The sequence below is a fragment of the Carlito syrichta genome, unplaced genomic scaffold (genome assembly GCF_000164805.1).
Source record: "Carlito syrichta isolate Samal-C Ts95f unplaced genomic scaffold, Tarsius_syrichta-2.0.1 Scaffold302911, whole genome shotgun sequence".
Lineage (NCBI taxonomy): Eukaryota > Metazoa > Chordata > Mammalia > Primates > Tarsiidae > Carlito > Carlito syrichta.
In genome coordinates this window covers 228936-246415 of record NW_007247007.1, presented here as the reverse complement: position 1 = coordinate 246415, position 17480 = coordinate 228936, and the positions used below count along the sequence as shown (strand labels likewise).

At 56.6% G+C, this 17480-nt stretch overlaps 1 protein-coding gene across 1 annotated transcript in view; it reads right to left on the bottom strand.

The window, feature by feature from the left end:
* Positions 1-15771, bottom strand: part of CAMK2B (calcium/calmodulin dependent protein kinase II beta) — a 66364-nt gene extending 50593 nt beyond the window's left edge. The window contains exon 1 of the mRNA XM_008057238.2: positions 15677-15771. The gene's annotated coding sequence lies outside the window, so the exon portion shown is untranslated. The remainder of the gene's footprint in view (positions 1-15676) is intronic.
* Positions 15772-17480: the final 1709 nt, after the last annotated feature.

Sequence of the window (17480 nt, the reverse complement as noted above, 5' to 3'; positions counted from 1 at the left end):
ACAGGCTCCCAGGGGCCTGAGAGGTGGGTGGGGACTTCTCTGGGCCGTCTCCGGCTGGTGGCCAGTGTCCACTATCGTGAAGGCGACAGGGGCAGGGGCCACCCTAAGGTGCCCACAGCCAAGTGCAGGAAGAAACAGGACCAGGAATAGGCAACACCACGTGACCCACCCTAGAGCACCTGCCGCATGCCAGGCGCCGTCTGTTCTGTGCCTATTACAGGCATTAACCCGTTTCATTCCAAAAACACCCTGAAAGACCAGGAGTGGTAGAAGAAAGATGGCAAACAGCCCCTCCTGCCACACTGTCCCTGTCAGAGCGGGCCCTAGTGGGGTCATCCTTGGGCAAGGTCCCCCAAGCCGAGTTAAGAACAAAGAGAAACCAGCTGGGGGAGCAGGAGAGTAGAAGAGGTACAGCTGACGGAGGTGAGAGGACATTCATGTCAACCCTGTGCACCTGCAGTGGGAGGCACAAGTCAAAAATGAGGAAACTGAGGCGCAAAGAAGAGTTCAAAGTTACCGGGTCTGAAAGACCCAGGCTGGGGACTGGGAGGCAGGCAGGAGAGGCAGTTCCCCTTCAGCACCCACAGATGTTCCCATGAATGGTGCTGGGGACCCCCTGTGTCCCATGTGGACGGCACCCAGAATACAGCCAGTATGCCCCCTGGGGGAGGAGGGTCTTACGGCACAGATGCCACATGCTCTGCAGGGTGAGTGAAGGTTGTGTGGGTTAGTAACTCTCTGCCGTCTGCCTCCCATCATTTCCTCCTCCTTTCTCCAGAGCCCAGAGGGAGTCAGGGATCGATGGAGCTGGCAGAAGCTTCCCTGCCCACCCAGGCCCCCTGCCATGCCATCCTCCACCCTCTCTGGCCCCTCCTCCCAGCAGGGGGTGACTCACAGCAGGGGGAGGGTTGGGGTGGTGAGTGAGAAGAGCCAGGGAGGAGGGGGACAGGAGGGCGTGGGTGGGCTCTGGGCCCCTCGCCAGCTGCCAGGAGAAACAGCAGTGCTGCCACCCCCAGGAGGACACCGCAGGGTACTGGGCAGGGCAGTGGAGGGGCAGGAGGGGGAGGTATGAGGCATCAGGAGAGGCTGCCTCCCTCTCGCCTTCACTGTCATTCTGGGGCTTCTAGGGTTGTCAGAGAGCTCCTGAAGAAGAGAGCTGCTCCAGCTCATGGGGACAGCCAGGGCTACCTGGAACCAGAGCCGAGGGGAGCTGCTCAGGTGCTGTGGATCCCACCCGCTGTGCAGCCTGGGGTTAGAGATGACACCTCTCTGGGCCTCATTTGGAAGACGGGTCATTCTGGACTGAAGATGAAATCACATGTGGAAATCCACGTGTGCCTGGAGTGGGGTGGGTGCTCAAAAGTATACCCTCTTAGCCCTGCCCACCCCAAGGGAGGCTGTCAGAGCACCCCACCAGCCCCCATCACTGGGAGACCCCATCAGCACCAGGGGTCTCCATCTCCTTCCCCATGCTCGGTAAGAGACCCTTGAGGACGACCCCTTCTGTGTGCCCACCATGCAGCCCACTGGGGAGGGCCTGGGGATGGTGTGCCCTCTCCACGGGGGATAGCGGAGGAGCTCTGCTCCAGCTGCCCCGGCCTGGCAGCAGCTGGCTAGAGAGGAATGGGATGGAGGCTGTGGCCTGTGCCAGATCCCACCATCTCACCGGCTTCTGGCTCCACTCTTCCAGGCGAAACCAACAGGCATGGTGCAAAGCCAGCATCAGGGCCGGTGCATCTGTGTGCCAGCCTGAGGTGGCCATAAGGACACAAGACTCAGGGCCCTGACCTAATGCTGATGCTGTCTGGCTGAAGGTGCCACGACGCCAGTGCCTTGTTCCAGAACTTGGTCTGGCATGGGGAGCTGCTGGGGAATGTGGGACATGGCACACCACCGAGGCCTGGGCCAGAAAACTGTGGCAGTGTCTAAATCCCACTCAGGAACCTAAGTTTCCTCCCATTGAGAGAGTGAGGGGGGCCGGGTGCGGTGGCTCATGCCTGTAACTCCAGTTACTTGGGATGCTGATGTGGAAGGATCACCTGAGCCCAGGAGGTTGAGACTCAAGCCATGAGCCATGAGCAGGCAGTGATCGTTGTGGTCATGCCACCGCACTCCAGCCTGGGTGACAGAGAGAGACCCTGACCCAAAAAAAAGTAGGGGTGGGGTTAAGGAGATGCCATGTCAAGCACTGCTGTTCCCATCCGGAGGAGACAGTGAGAGCCACAGCAGAGAGAGCACCCCTTGAGGCAGCTGCCCTCAGCCCCACAGAGCTGGGCACAAGCCTTTTGGGTACTCTGGACTGTGGTGGGGGTCAGCGGCCCACTTCCTGCACCTTCAGCATGTGGGCAAGGTCCGTTGGCCCCAGGTGACCTGCACTGCCTGTCTGAGCTGCCTGTGTGGCATGAGAGCTTTCCAGAATTTTAAGAGGCCCACCAATGACCACATCACATACCACTAGGCATATTCTGTGTACCGTCTAGTATAAACACATTAAACTCAGGTGTCCCAATTTGCTGTGAGGTTAAACTTGTCTAAGCACTCATGCTCCTAAGAGGCAGAGTATTCAGCAGCCCAGAGGGGGCAGCCCTTTGTGGCACTGAGCCTCTGGGCCCAAACCTGATAGGATGTCCTGGACCTTCACACCAGGCCAGTGGAGTCTGGCTTTTAGTTCTGTTCAGCTGTTTCCTGGCGGGCACCTGCAGACCCTGGTGATAGCCCTCAGGGGAGAGGGCAGACTGGCTGGGGTAGAAGCAGGCACAGGGCAGGCAAAGGTGAGCTCAAATCATGCTGGCACTTGACAACCTGGGCTGCTGACAAGTTCCCTGGTGGCTCTGACCCTGGATTTGTAAGAGGATGGAGGAGGCAGGTGGGTGGGGCAGGAGACAGCTTCCAAGTGGGGGCTCCTGGCAGCCCCTCTCCTCTGATTCTCTGGTCTGGGCAAACGTGGTGTAAAATCAGCCTGGACCCCAGAGTACAGACTGGTTTAAGGGCTGAAAGAAGTCATGGAGGGATCCTGGCTGTCCCTCCTAAAAGTAAAATTGCTCCTCGAGAACCAGTAAAGAGCCTCGAGGTTCCCCTCAGAGTAACAGCTTCTGTTTGCTGAGTGCTGGCTCCACGTGGGCCTGTGAGCCGCTCAAGGCACCCGAGAGGCAGGACTGTTACTGCACCCCAACTTTCAGGTGGGGCATGGTGCCGAGAGGCCAGTGGAAGTGAAGCTGGATCCTGTCAGGGAAGGAGGCCTCAGCTGAGACCTCACGGGAACAGGCCACACTTTGGGAAGCCACCAGCCACCTCCCCATTTTCTCTCCCATGGGACTTCTTGGAGCCCTTCAGAGGCTGCTGTGAGCCCATCCTCCAAGGTAGGATGGAGTGGGCACCACTTTCTGAGGTGTCTGACCTGAGTCTGCTCTCGCTCTGGAGATCTTGGGTGAGCACTGGGGGTGCCCAAATGGTAGGTCTGAGGCGGGAACCACCTGGGCCCTAAAGTCTAGGGGGCAGGTTGGGATCTCCCGAGGGTACTGAGGTGAGTCTGCAGGAAAAGGAGGAGGTGGAGTTGAAGGAGGCAGGCAGTAGAGGCAGACACCCCCTCTCCTCCTCTTCCCTGAGAGTACAGTCAGGCCTGCGCAACACCCCTAGCCCAGGCTGAGCCCTGTGATAAAGATGCAAAGAGGCGCATCTCGCTGTGGTTTTCTGTGCATGTCTTGTTTTAAAAAGGCAACACAGCAGCCGGCAATTAGCCCACCAGCGCCCGCCAGCAGCTATGCCACCCTGCAAGAGGCGTTTGTGCGCGTGTCCTGCAGCTGCTGAGCTGCCTACCGCTTCACTGTCAGGGCTCTCAGGGGACCCTGACAGCTCATGTCAGGGGCATCCTGCCCTTCTGCACAAGAATACCCACACGAAGAAGTTGAGGGCATCCTAGCTGTTTGCCAACCGCTCGAGGATGAACCCAGCCATTCCATAGCCCAGGCTGGGACAGGGGCCGCAGCAGGGCCAATCAGGCTGCACGACAGGGGGGTCCTCAGGGCCTTTGCTCCATGGGGTCCACTTGGCCTTTTGGCTGATGTCCCAGTCCTGTGTCCTCTTCAGGATCAAAACTATCTTCTAACATGTGCGATGCAGCTTAGCTTTGAAACAGATATGGCTGGGAATTCCTGCCCGTCACTGCCAAGCTTGGCATTTTGTGCAAGGCTATGGTGTAAGGCCTAAAATTAAGGCCAGTATCATGTGCTACCTTGACATCCAGTGACACCAGGAAGGCCTCCAATGGCCTAGCCACGTCCCCTCCCGACTCTGCTCCTGTGGATTAGTCCCCAGCCAGGCAAGCCTCCTCACCACAGGGACCGGCACAGTTCCTGCTTATCTCTGAGTAGCGAGTTGCAGCTATCTGCCAATCCAAGGAATTATTCAGACCAGCCAAAACTTCCTCTGGTGGGAACCAGGGGCCATCTCAACCTACTGTTTCTGCAAAGCCGGCCTCCCCAGCCCCTGTGCAGTGTCCTCTCTGGGCTCTGGTTTGATTGCTATGATAAACTCATCTAACTCATCTGCCCAGTGCTGGGAGACGTGTTGGGTCCTCCCTGTAATACTAGAGTAGGGTAGGACTCACACCCTTACAGTTTAAACAGAGGGGCCTAGACCCTCGAGTCCTCGGTTTTGCTAGCTGTATAGTGGGAATAATACCCACTCTAGAGCGGCAGGGTATCAAGACAGGCGAAGCTTGCTGGTGCCATCTCCTCTTCCAGCCCTGGTACAAAAAGCCCTCTACCCTGGATAGCCCTTGACCCCCACACACAGGTCCCACCACAGCCCGCCTCTCCACAAACATCGCTGTGGCTTCCTCCTGGGACAGTGGAGACACTATTGACTCAAAACTGTGACCTCAGATATACAGCAGTGAGCACTGGCTGCATGTCTTCTGGATTCAGGCTGGCCCCTGAGGGTGCAGACTCACCCTGCACCCTCTCAAAGACAAGCCCAGACTCTGCAAGGACAGGCACTGGCCATGTGAGGTCCCCTCCAGGGCTGCCCTCTTGACCACAGCTCCTGACCCCTGAGGCCCTATGTCCAGCCTCCTCTCTTTGCCCTTTTCAAAGACCTGGACGTTTGTTTCACAGTTGCCTGATGTTCTCACATATCCCAGACTAGATGTGGGGCGTGAGGGGTGGGAAGGTGAGTCGGAGGGGTGTCCAACCCATCCCGCAGCCTGAGGGAGCACGGCACCAAGTAAGCAAGCACTTCCACATTTTAAAAGGGGTGAGGAAAACAACAGCAACAGAGAAGAGTGTGAAACAGAGGCAGTCCAATACACTTACTCTCTGGTCCTTTCCAGAATGCCCCCTGAACTCGAGCATCTGTACACTTGTCCTTCCTGGCTGGGGAGGCTGCGGACCCCCTGCCTCCACTGCTGTCCTCTCTTCTAAGGCTCCTACCGACCTCACTAAACACGCCATGACCTTCAGAAAGGTCCAGGCCTGAGCCTCCACCACAGCGACGCATCCAGGGTGTCCCTGCTGTCACAGCCCACACAGCCAGCACCCCAACTCTCGACTCCCATGGGGGCTGGAGGGTGGCCATGGCCCCAGGCGTCTGCCTTCATCTCAGCTTTCCTCTTCATGGGAGGAATCGTCTGACTTGGGCCTGTTGGGCCTTCGATGTCCAATCAGAGGACTCTGGTTGGCAGCATCCATCACTCCACACGGAACTGGAGCAGGGCTCCCTCCGTCGATGTGCAGACATTGGCAACATCATGACCCCAGAGCAACTATGACGTGGGAGCTGCTGCACAGATCCATCACAGGACTGTAGCTCCTGGCCCGGGGACAGACAGCAGTGGCTGCCTGCAGGGGAGACACCCAACCAGGGCCTGCAGCACCTTCCAGTTTCCCTGCAGCTGTTCCCCACACGGCCTTCATCCTGGATCTCCGGCTCTCCAGGCTTTTCCATCCCCAACCGGACCAGCGTGGCAGAAACAAAAGCACTGCCAGCCCCGAGCGTCAGACCCACACCCTGGGCACTTCCCTGCCCACCTCCCCATCTCAATCCTTGAGTTGAATCTTCCTAACACTCTCCTCCTCTCAGTCCTTCAACCCTGTTTATTAAGGACCTACTGTGCACAAAGCACAGCCCTGGGCTCAGGGAGGGAGAACAGGAGGCCTGAGGAGGGGCCACTCTTGATGGGCTTAAAGTCAGCGGGCAGCCTGCCTGGAGGGATCAAGGGGAGGTGAGCAGGAAGGGCTGGCAGGGGCTGTGCCCACGCTGGCAGAGCCAGGTCCTCAACCTTGGGCCTACTGGCCCTGGGCTGGGCCAGCCCCTCTGACCCTCACTCACCTCCCAGGGCGGGCAGGGCACGGCGGAAAGGATTCCTGCAGATTTGGGGGATATCAACACTGGAAGAGTCACGCAGCACTGAGGCCAGTCTTCCAGTCATTTTACAGAAGAGGAGACAGGCTGGGAAAGGACAGGCTGCCATGGCCCAGAACCCAGCTCCCAGCTCCTCCCTCTGATGTGATTCAGTCCCAGCCCCCAGCCCTGCAAGAAAGCGAATGGCCCACTCCGGAAACCCAAAGCTCACAGAGGTACCCTCCCTGCTCACCACAGGCCAGTCTGCTCCTCATGACCCTCCTCTCCCCTCCCTGCTCAGACAATCCCTAACACCCTCCAAACACTAGTGCCAATGGGGCAGGCACTGCTCCTAAACACAGTTCATGCCACATTTCCATTCCCAGAGGCAGAGGAAACTCAGGAACCTGGCGCTGGACCCAGGCCAGCAGGCCCCACAGCCCTTGGGCCTTGGTGTCCACACTGGGGCCCAAGGGAGCAAGGGGAGGTGAGCGGGAAGGGCTGGCAGAGGCTGTGCCCACGCTGGCAGAACCAGGTCCTCACCTTGGGCCTACTGGCCCTGGGCTGGGCCAGCCCCTCTGATCCACACCCCAGAACCAATGAGCAGGATGCCACGGATTCTCCCACCCTCTCTCCACCTCACAAGTGAGGCCACCAAGAACCAGGGTTCTCCACACAGTTCGGCTCCCCCTTTCCTCTTCTGACCCTCCTCTGCAGCCCCTTTTCAGAAATGTCTGACTAAGCCAACTGGCTTAGGAATAACAAACCCCATTTTCTCCCACCTTGTTTAGCATTGCCAGATACAACACAGGATGCCCAGTTGAATCTGAATTTCAGACAACGGAAAAAATTTGTTTTTGGTATATGTCATAATTTCAGATAAATAACAAGTAATTTTTAGTGTGTGTTCCATGTGATTTGGGACATTCAGTACTTATTTCAAATTTTGTGTTGTTTATCTAAAAATCAAATTTAATTGCTAAATCAGGCAGCCCCAGGCTGGTTCCTTCATTGCCCCCTGGAATGGGCATGGGGTGGCCCCCAGGTCCCCAGGAGGACTGGCTCTCAACTCTCCCGCCTTCTCCCCCTCCTTCCCCCAACACTGCAGACAGGACCCCTTCCTCATAAACCCAAGTCCTAGCAACAGAAGCCAGCAGGGACTGGTCACCACCTGTGACCCCGGTGGACAGACTTGAGAACAGAGTCGACCAGTTTGTTGGGGGTGCAAGCCCTAAAGCTGTTCCCTCAGGTTGGAAGCCACGGGGTGGGGGGACGGTACAGAAAGGAGAGGGGGTACTCAAGCAGGCAGGAGGAGGGAAGGAGAGAGGAGGGGCCATGAAGCAGGGAGGGGTCATGAAGCAGGGAGGGAGGAGAGGGTGCTCTCCTAGCTGGAAAGGGGAGAGAGGGCGGGGGTCCCAGAGCTGGAGACGAGAGGGGAAAGGAGGGTAGAGGAGAGGAAGGTAGGGTCCTTGAATGGAGATGAAGGAGGAAGCAGATTCCCAGGCTAGAAAAGGGAGGGGAGGGTCCCCAGCCCGGGGAGGGGTGCTGCCACAGACGCGTGCTCAGCTGTCCCTGCAATGCGGCACCTTGTCCTCTATTAACCCAGTTCTGTGGATTCCGTGACCAAGCAGTCATTTCCCCTTGAGTAGGGGTCGTTTTCCAGGCTGCAAGAAAGCCACAGTGCTGGCTGGCATGAAAGCCCCAGAGGCACAAGCTCCCTTCAGCCCTCCCCCTTGCAAAAAGGTTTCAGACAGTTTTGAGCAGGGAGGTGGGTACAGACCTCCCCTCGGCTGCTCTCCCCTTTCTAGGGTGCAGGCTCAGGTCCAGCCCCAGAGATGCCAGAGACATCAAAACCCTCCCCATCACACCTTTGGAGATGCCAGAGACATCAAAACCCTCCCCATCACACCTTTGGACAGAGGGTGCCTCCCAAGACAGGAGGGGCCACACCGGCCTGGAGGAGGCCAGGTGCCCCAGAGAAGAAGCTGGGGCTGAGCTGAGCATGGGCCTGCAGGTGGGAGGAGACACAGTGGTAACATGGATCCTCTCACCTGTAGAATATTACTGGTGAAGACAGCCCCACCTGTGAGATGAATGAGCCCCTCTTCTGGGAAGTCAGCCCCATCTTAAGGTGAGCTCTACCTATGTGGTCAGGCTCACCTGTGATGTCAGCCCCACCTATGAGTTGAGTGAGCCTCTCATCTGGGAGGACAGCCCCACCTGTGAGGTGAGTGAGTCCATCACCTGGGAGTTCAGCCCCACCTGGGAAGTCGGCCTACCTGGGAGCCCTATACTGGTCCAATCTCAGCCTGTCCCAGCTGGGTGAAATCTAGAGTCCCCCACGGCCAGATTCTGAAAATTACTAGCTGCAGGACCCTGAACATTTCTCAGCTTCTGTGGACTCAGTTTCCCCCTCTGTAGATGGGGAGCCCTCACTGCCCTTGGAAGGCGTGAAGACATGAGACGAGTACTGCTGAGTCAGGGCACACACAAGCCATTATCCTAAGCCTGTTCCTGGGCCCGCTCCAGGGCAGGGTTCCCCAACCCACGTGGGCCCAGTAACGGGGGTCACCCCTCTGCACCTGCCTCATGAGCCGCTCACCTCCACACAGGCTGTGTCCAACCCAGGCACAACAAAACCGCCCACTTCGAGCAGAGCAGCCGTAAAGTGTCACAATGAGCTGGGGGGCGGGGCCAATGACAACAACGGGAAATGTTTTCAAATTTGTGTGCCTAATGATCTCTTTACCCCTAGTCAATTAATTTTCCTCTAACTGCTTTTGTTAGTAGTAGTTTAATAATCTCTAATTATTCAGCACATTCACAGACTTTGAATGTCTCACAACCCTCTATTTAATTAAGTATTAAATTTTAAAAATCTAACTGTTACAGCTTTGGCAGTTCAGTTGGGGCAATTCTGGGTTTTTCTGTGTCCAGAGCCGGCTTCCTCCTCCCTGCAACCCCGTACTACCTGCCACTTCTCATCATCAGGTGCCTCAAACGACCAAGGCTGTCCCCCTCGACCCTGGACAGCTCTGGATGTGCATCGGGTGTGGTGACAGCATTGGGCTGGGATGCCAAAGGAGTGAGTGAGTACCAACACAGTGGTGCTGGACTCAAAGGAGGGGTGAAAATGCTGGTAGGGGGCAAGAGCATTTCCTCCAGACCTCTGGGCCCAGCATCCTTCTCCCCACCCAACCCCTGTGAGCCGTCAACTCCTTCCAGGCCTTGCTCTCTGGCCCCCTCCTCATCCTCTGCCTCCCTGAATAACAGTCAGGAAGGCATTTCAGAGAAGCTCCTGCTTCACCACTAAGGGAGGGAGAAAGCAGGTCAGACAGGCAGAGCCTCGGGGCCAGCCCAACATTAGGAGGTGGGTGATGCATCCCTCACAGCTGGGAACCGAGGAGGCTCCAGGTGGAACCACCTGCAGCGCCCCTCAAGGAACATGTGGTCAGTTGGGAAACAGATACAGGAGACCACCATGGGACCTAGGGAGCTCCAGGACAGCTCATAGAGGAGGGGGCCCTGGGGCCTACAAGCTGAGTGAGCCATACAGCACCAGAAAGCTACAGAGATGTCCATGCAGGGCCCCCTGCAGTAGGACGCTGACCATCTGGCCAGGAAGAGAGGCGGTGAGCTAAAGAGGGGAGGTCTCGGGCCCTGCCAGCATGGCCACTCTCAGTCAGCTGGTGCCCAGCACCTCACTCCTCCAGTCCTCACAACATCCCTCTTAGGTAGACACTATTTCTATCCCCATTTTATGGCTGGGAAAACTGAGGTGCAGGCTGGCAAAGTAAGCTGGCCAAGGCCAGACAGCTGGGCAGGCAGGTGAGGTGTACCACGGTAAAGCTGAGAGTTGGTCCAAAACCCCCTCATCACCTCTCCCCTTAGTTAGGGAAGCTCAAAGGACCTGGGGAGGAACCTCAGGTCCCTGTGTGGGGGAGGTGACCCAAGGCAGCAGAGGGCACAGGACTGAGAGCCCCCAGACCCAGGTGGGCAGTGAACACAGGACTTTGTCGGCTGAAAGGGGCCAGGAAGTGCCAGGTGCCCTCCCTTCATGGTCACCAAGCCATCAGCACTGTCACCTTCTCCCCCTGTGAGGCAGGCTGGGGATACTCGAAGGGGACATTAAGGCAAAGCTCACAGCAGACAGGGGAAAGCCAGCTCTGGGTCACTTCCTGGAGCCCCAGATTTCAACCCAAGGGGAATGGCTTCCCTTGAAGCCAGGGGAATGCAGCCAGTTCCTTTGCCTAGAGATCCCACTGGGGCCTAAGGCTGTGTAGCTGCAGCGGGGCCCCAGGCTGTGACCTGCACGCCTCAGGGACACTGCCCGGGAACAGGGCAGGATGACCCAATCATGCAGCTTCAATCTGAGTCTGGGGAAACCTCTGAACTCTTAGAAACACAAACATTGGTTGCATACACGATAATGTCAAGGAATTCTTGGTAGGATAATGCTACTGTGGCTATGATTTTGGAAACATTTTCTGTTAGAAATATGTGTTGAAACATTTATGGACCGAATAGTAAACATGCTGGGGTCTAGGGCACAGAAGGAACAAGACTGGCCGAGAGTTGATAAATGTTGAAGCTGGATTCATTCTATCATGTGCTCTGTATTTGAGAATGTCTGAAATTTTCCATAATAAAAAGTTAAACGGTGGGGGGGGGGAATGCCCAAGAAACAGGCAGGGCTGAGCCATGTCGCTGTGTGGAGGGCCTGAGTGTGGCCAGAGGCAAAGAGAGATGGTGTCAGCCTGCCCTCTGGGGATGCACACAGCTAGACCCCCACCCCAATGATTCTGTGGGAAGAAGGTAGCAGATGGGGTCTGGCTGCTTAGCATTCCAGACCAGCCCCTTCCTCCCACTACTGACCCAGACTGTGTCAGGTGAGGAAACAGGCAGGTGTGCAATGTACTGCAAGACAGCCAGCTCCGAAGTTCATAGTTACAGGGGTCTTCCAGGGGCTCAGCCACCATCAGAGGGTGAACAGAAGGAGTGGAACATCCAGCAAGTGGGCTGCTTGCAGAGCAGTGGTCAGGAGAGAAGAAAGAGCCATGGTAATGGTAGAGCAGGCCTGGACTTTCAGATTTCCACTGCCCTAAAGCCTCCTGACTTGTAAGGCACTTTGAAGGTATAAATAGAGACTGTGAGGTTAATTTAGAGGAGCTGTGTGACTTCATAGAAATATACTCAGGTGGTTTTCTGTTTGAATCTAACAAACTCCTACTCATCCTTGAAGACCCATTCCAATGCAATTGTGGGATAACTTTCTCTTACCTCCCATGACCAGTTCCCCCAGACCCTCACCTGGCACACAGGGTCATAGCTGCTTATTTAAGGGTGAATTTGCTTATCGCTGTGTCCTTGGCATTAATCTGTCAGTGAGTGAGATGTATGTCTAGGGTGTCTGGGGTGGACCCTCTCAGAACCCCATGGCCTTCCACAAGTGAGGAATGAGACCAATTGTACAGAGAAGCCAGAAAGCTCTGGGTCTGACAAGACACATGGTCCTTGGCTGAGGAGAAGCCGCCAGGGATGGAAGGACCCCCAGGGAGAGGCCCTAGCACAGTGCTCCTCTGCATGGGCCCTCTGGCATGGTCATGGTGTCCTGGGAGAGAGGGAAAGTCCCAGGTGGCTTCATTGGTGGAGAAAGAGGCCACACAGTGTGCAGATGGCCACCAGGCCTGGCAGGGATCTGGGCAGGGTGCTGGCCTCACAGGTCTCTCCTTGGGAACTGCATGCCAGGCCGCAGGTTTGGGTGGACAGGCTGATGAGGACCAAGATGGGTGGGGGGTGGCTGCCATCCTTTGGAACGGATAAGGAAGCAGGAGGGATACAAGCCACTTATGAATTCCAGTTTCTTAGGCTGATACATCAGCACAAGCTTTTAAAGATTGAATTGACTGGCAAGCAGCGTTTTTGCCAAAGTGAATCTGCTCGCACATTTAGCAGGGCCTCCTGTTTGCCGGGTTCTGGTGGGTCTGCTAATGTCTTCAGGGGCTGGCTTAGAGCGGAAACAGCAGCCTTCGTTCAACAGGACATCATACGATGGGGTGAACGGATCCATTCTACAGACACCCCAGAACATTACCCGGCAGCGCCGCCCCACCGTCAGACTCAGCTGCAAGCAGAAGAATAGCAACGTGGCAAAAGGGCAGAAATCAGGGAATGACCACTGCAAAATCCAGGGAGAAGAGGGGCAGAGGGGACATCTGGGAGGCTCCAAGGTATGTGAGGCTCACGTTCTTCCTGACTTAGGAACCTCACCTGTGTGGTGTGTGATGCCCACCAGAACACTTCACACCTATGTCTCCACCAAACGTCAGGGAGCAGGAAGCTTCCTGTGTCCCGGTGCAATGCATGCAGCAAGCACTTAGTAAGTGCTGACTTTAACACGATTAACATGATTATTGCAGCCACAGGCCCTGAGCCTGGCCTGAATCCTTCAGACCTCAGTTTCCGGCCTGCTAGAGAATAGCTGCCCTGGGCAATGCCAGGGCACCGAGTCTAGCAAGGTCAACAGATGCCAGGGGACACATGAACCGCTCCCCGGGGCCAAGAGGACAGCAGACTGAGTGACCCAAACTTGTCTGTTCCTGTGCCTAGGCTCAGGCCAGCAGCAGCCCCTGGATAGCCACGGAACAACTTGGCCACTCAGATGACCACACTGACCCATGACGCCCAGAGGCACGGGTTCAGAGCATAGCAGAAGGCCGCTCTGATCCTATGTTCCCAGGCATGGCAGGCCATTCAGGGTCTGGAGTTCAGTAGAGACCCCAGGACCCCGGCCAGGTCCCTTGGTAATCAGCAGCTCTCTAACCTCTGCTCCTGGTGACATCAGCTCTCTAACCTCTGCTCCTGGTGACACATTCATACTGGTGTCCCCTGATGCAGCTCAGTCCCTAGGGCCTTCCTGGATGTCGCTCTTGAGTCTGGCCTGAAGTCCTGGCTGTAGGGGTCACTCCCCCCTTCTCCCACCTGCTTGACTGAATGTCCTGGAGCTTATCAAAGCTGACCTTGAAGCTTGGGGCCTTCACCTTTGCTTACTGTCCTCCCAGCCAGGAGCTACCTCCAAGAACCCCATGCCTCATTCCAAGCCCTTGAGGTATCTGGAGCATCCTCCCAAGCAGGAACTGGGAGGACCTCTGAGTTTCCTTGCTCGGCTGGCTGGTCACAGCCCAGCTGCCTGAGGTCCAGATGGCCTCATTCTGGAAGCTCGACTGGGGGACACACCCATATGCCCCTACATATGCTCAAACATGAGCACACATAGCCACACACCCCACACAGCCACACACACACGGCATGTACATGCAGACATGTGTGTGCACATATGCAGACCCATGCCCCGAGGCAGCTTCACTGAGTGCCTCTCTTTGGCACCCTATGACAGGCAAGGATGTCCCCTGGAGACCCATAGGAACTGGCCATGGGCACCCAAGCACTGTGAGCTCCAGACCAGTTCTGTGTCTTGACCATAAAAAACCTAGCTTGCTGCCCTGGGTCCTAGGCCCAGGCCTATCCATCCAGCCAGGAACCAGGCCCAAGGGAGACCAGCAGAGCTGACCAACAGCAGGTGGCCTGTGTCCAGCCCATGTGGAATAACGAAGAGAGGACACGCAGGCCTACAGTCCCCCTGATAAATATATAGAGGACAGTTAGGAACTTGTGTCCCTAAACCTGCCTTGAACCTCCTTCCTGTGTCCATGCCAAGCCCTCTGCAGTGTCACCCTCCATAGTCTCTCATGGGCTTAGAACCCAACACAGGGACTGACCCAGCCTTGGGCACCACCAAGCCCCCTCATGGCGCAATGATGAGGAGGCAGACAAGGGCTAGGGCAGAGTGAGCTTCCAGGGCCTCAAGTCCTCCCCCCAGCCTGGTGTCAGAGAATGCTCCCGAGAAGAGGGAACACTCTGCTGAGCTCTATAGCCTAATACAGAGTAGGCGCTCAAACAACACCTACACATAGCTCACTCAATTGCACGGGGGTGGGCTGGGTTGCCTGCCCCCATAGGTCACTAGAGCACTGTAAACTGTAGGCTCCACAGACAGCAGGCGGTTCTCACCACCAACCCAGAGGAGGAGGCCAGTCTCTGCTCAGATTCAGCCCAACAGCATCTGGCATCCTGGACCAGATGGGTCAGGGCCTCTCTGGCTCCCAATTAGCTCAGATTTGTGCCTGGATGCCAATCAGGGATGCTGGCGGTACTGGAAGAGAGAGGGTAGAGAGTGGCAGACATGGGGGCTTTGCTCAGCTCCCTCCAAGGGGATCACTCAGGTCCCCTCCCCCTGGGATCCCCCATAGCACCAGAGGGTTGCCACCTAAGACAGCCCACCTACTCCACATCCACCTCCGTGGGCCTGCCTGACTACCTTGGGGGCTTGGTTGAGACCCCTGCCCCCTTCCCGCACTGCCACCACCTCCTCAGATCCGTGCTCTGACAACAGTGGCTCCAGCTGCTCAGGGCAGCCTCTGCCCTTCACCCTCCGACTCGCTGTATGCTGACTTGTGGCTCTGTTGTCTGCCTGCCTCACAGGGTGCAAACCCATGAGGGCAGCAATTCGTCTGCTCTGCTGCTGCCTGCAGTGCCCAGAGCTGGCCATTGCCAGCGGGGCTCGGCAGCCCTGGGATGGGGGCTTGTCCACACACCGGGGCCACCCTGGGTCAGCACCATGTGAGATCCTCCCTCGCACACACCCTGCAAGCCCAAGAAGTCCCCCAGGGCAGGCGGACACACCTTCTCTGATGTGCAGAAGACTTGGGCCTGATTAGTTAAAAAACTGCAGGGTCAAAACAAACAAGCAAATGAAACTGCCAGGTCACCTTCCACTTGGCCCCAGGGCCAGAACTCTGCCTTTAGAAGGCAGATAGCCAGTCGGAGCACTGTCTGGTCCCCTAAGCCTTGGAGTCACTAAGTTCTCCCAAGCCCACTGTTCTTGAGGCAGATGACATTCCCCGACCACCACAGTGGCCTGGCCACCTCGAACCTCTCCCCATCCAGCTCTGGGAGCAGAGGCCCCAAAAGACTCAGGAAGGGGAAGCAAACTGGAGGCCCCGTGAACACCCAAACCAGGAAGCAAAGGTGTGCCCCCCACCTACCCCCGGTCCCACCAGGCCAGGAGTGCCTTCAAGTCCCCAACACTCTCATGTCCCACACCCCACCGCAGCCTCCACTCCGCAAAGCCTGTCCATCTGTGTGTGAAGCCACAGGCTGGGTGGGCCGGGAGCCGGCTGAGCCTGGGAGGGACCCATGGCCCAAGCCACAGGACACAGTCTCCCAAGTCCCTGCCCCAGCCTGATGGCAGCCACGTCGGACACTCCCTGTGCCCTACCTCTGGCCGACAGCTTCTTGGTGTTGATGATCTTGGCTGCATACTCATGGCCGGTGCAGAGCTTGACACAGCGTCGGACCACAGAGAAAGCCCCCCTGGGGAGGAAAATGGGGGAGCGAGAGACAGAGACAGAGACAGACAAGGAGAAAGAGAGAGAACCGATTAATCTCCCTATAAACACTCCCCATAAAGCATTCAGCCACCGGCCAGGCCTCGGGCAGATGGCCTGTGATTCAGAGATCTGTGAGAGGAAGGGGGAGCCCTCTCAAACCAGCAGGACAGGGGCCAGCTTCCTGACAGCTGGCAGCACCCTGCCAGATGGCACGCCCCGTAGGGGCTGTAGGAAGGGGAGGATCAGCCATGACCTCGAGAGGAAGGCCGGAGAGGGGTCATGCTCCTGTGTGACCCTTGGGCCCACATCCTCTCCGGTCAGCTGGACCAAGAGTTCACCCCAAGGGGTCTTTCAGCACACATTCTCAGGGGCTCTATAACAAGTCCACAAGACCCTAGTAAGTTTTTCCTAGAGGAAGAGAAAGCTGGACTTGTCCAGAAGGCCCAGCTCTAGATAACAGATGTATGTGAGTTTGGTGTAGTCAGACACTGGGACTCACTGAAGGTTTTATAGGGAAGGAGAAGCATGGCATCATTAAACTGGAAAACTGCAGAGAAGGGTCCTCCAAGATTCTCCACTGTCTGGGTGTTACTGTGGAAGCCCAGAGTGGGAGGCCAAAGAGACATTCACACACCAACAGCCTGGATATGCCAGTGCTTCTGAGAGAACAGAGGGCACTGATCAGCATGAACCGTGGTCCAGCGCCCAAGAGACACAAGGAAAGAATCAGAGACTGGGAATTCGGGTTAAAGTCACTGAGGCCATCAAGAGAGGCCCTGACGATGGCTCACAAACACTGGCCTGCAGAGGAGTTCCTGCCCCTGCCATCAGGAAGCCCTCGAGAGCGGCAGTGCCACCCACAGTGGCAGTGCCGCCTGGGTGGCAGGTGGGGGAGGCACCTGTGCCCATCAGGAGGTGCCCTGTGGTATCTGACTTGTCACCAGTTAATTTGGTTTCAGATCACTTTCTAAGAACTTAAGCCCAGCACATGTGAGGCAAGGGGCCAGCACAGAAATGTCATGGGAGGTTCTGAGACCAGTCAGGAGGGCGAGAGGAACCTCTCAGGTAGAGGGCGGGAGAAAGGGGGACGGGAAGGAAGCCCATGAGCAGGCTGAGCCATCAGAATCCCAAACACACATCCCTCCTTTGTCTGCACCCACAAAGTATCTGGCCTCCCACCTACAGGAACAGGCCTCTCCACCTGGACACAACCTCAGCTGCTCCTTGGCGTGGACAGCCTGAGAAAGGAGCGTATTAAATAGTGAACACTTTTCTCCCTATGATTCTTTGAAATAAATCTTTTTTTTTTTTTTTCGAGTTGGAGTCTCACTCTGTCGCCCAGACTGGAATGCAGTGGCATGCTCATGGCCACCGCAGCGTCGACCTGCTGGGCTCAGGCAATCCTTCTGCCTCAACCTTCCAAGTAGCTGGAACTACAGGTGCACGCTACCACACCCAGCTAGTTTTTTATTCATTGTAGAGACGAGGTCTTGCCAAGTTGCCCGGGCTGGTCTCGAACCCGTGGATCAGGCAATCCACTTGCCTCAGCCTCCCAAAGTGCTGGGATGACAGGCTGAGCTACCAAGCCCAGCTGAGATCTGTCTTTAAAGAATGTACTATTCAATTCCTTGGAAAAAATAAATAATGACACTAAATCAAGTTGAACCTTTTCTTAACGATGCTGGCCATTAT